We start from the raw sequence: 1,563 nt of genomic DNA, 5'->3' as shown, positions 1-1,563 counted from the left end.
AAATAGGTCTTTCCCGGCGTTTTTTATAGCCTTTGCCGATGCTTATAAGCGTCGGTAAAAATACCGCCAACGCTAATGAGGACGAAGAATTTTGGCAAGTCTTTGGGTTGATCTAGGATTCTCGGAGTCCATCAGAGTCAAAGGAGGAAGAAGACTCCCATTGGGCACGCTTTTGGGCTAATCAGGCCTAGCCTTTTCGGGCCAACCCACAGGCCCACAAGTTGGGCTGAGCCTGACCACTCCGGGTTGGCCCACGAGCCCAAATAAAAATTAGGTTATTACATATATTTACCTTGAGCCATATCTAAATGGCTATTACATATTTCCACACTTGACTTCTCTTGTTCCTCTAACTCGAATCTATCATGGTATAGGAGGCAAAGTTTCCAGGCACGTGTCTTCATTGTTAGATAATTCAGCGTGGGTTCTTTGGGTGCGGAAAAAAAATAAAACGTGAACTAAAGACTTATTCTCCTACTAGTTTATTAGTTCCTAATTTTTAGTCACTTAATATTGAGTTGTTATTTATTAGAAGTAGTTGGAACTATCTAGGAGTTTGTTTAGCAAGTTTAGGAATTTGTTTAACGTTCTTGTAATAGCCAGCTTACAGCAGCCTGTATAAACCGTGCTGTGTAAACCGAGAGAGTGGAGCTTCATTATCTATCAAAGTTTTTTATCCAGCAAATATTTCTTTGAGTGTGTGATTACAAATATTGTCTAAAGTCCTTGTTCTATTCAAACTCCTTATGTGAGAACTTGAGATTTCTATCCAAACAATTTTTAGTCTTTTTTTTTTTCTTCAAATTGGTATCAGAGCCAAGTTACTACAAAACTTTTAGTCCAAAATCATGTCCAACTCTATGAATCCTTCACAAAACCTTCCCATTTTCACTGGCCTAAATTTCCAATTCTGGCGTGTCAAAATGAGAACCTTATTTATGTCCTATGACCTCTGGGACTTGGTGGAAGATGGCCTTGATGATCCAAATACTCATCAAGGCACGAGATTGACTGCAGCTCAAAGTACTGAGTTGAAAGAGAAGCAGAAAAAGGATACCAAAGCGTTGTTCTATATTCAACAAGCTATGGATGAAGCAATTTTTCCACGAATCATGGGTGCGACTACTTCGAAGGAGGCTTGGGAAGTGCTGGAAGAAGAGTATCAAGGCTCTACCCGTGTCATCACTGTGAAGCTACAAACTCTTCATAGGGAATTCGAAAATTTGTCAATGAAGTCCTCGGATTCAATCCAAGAATTTTTCTCGAAAGTCTTTTCACTTGTGAATCAAATTAGACCATTTGGAGAAGACTTGACATATTAGAAAGTTGTTGAGAAGGTTTTGCGAAGCCTTCCGGTCAAATTTGACCATATTGTTGTAGCAATAGAAGAATCGAAAGATCTGTCTAATTATTCTCTCCATGAATTGATGGGATCACTTTAGACACATGAGCAGCGGCTAAGTCGAACAACTGAAGCATTTTTACAGCAGGCCTTCTAGACAAAGGTTAATGTAAAGCAAAAATCGGATAGTGGTGGACGAGGATCCAACGGCCGAGGACGTG

Source organism: Phoenix dactylifera, chromosome 2 (assembly GCF_009389715.1).
Source record: "Phoenix dactylifera cultivar Barhee BC4 chromosome 2, palm_55x_up_171113_PBpolish2nd_filt_p, whole genome shotgun sequence".
NCBI classification, from domain to species: Eukaryota; Viridiplantae; Streptophyta; class Magnoliopsida; order Arecales; family Arecaceae; genus Phoenix; species Phoenix dactylifera.
This window is presented reverse-complemented; position numbering follows the sequence as displayed.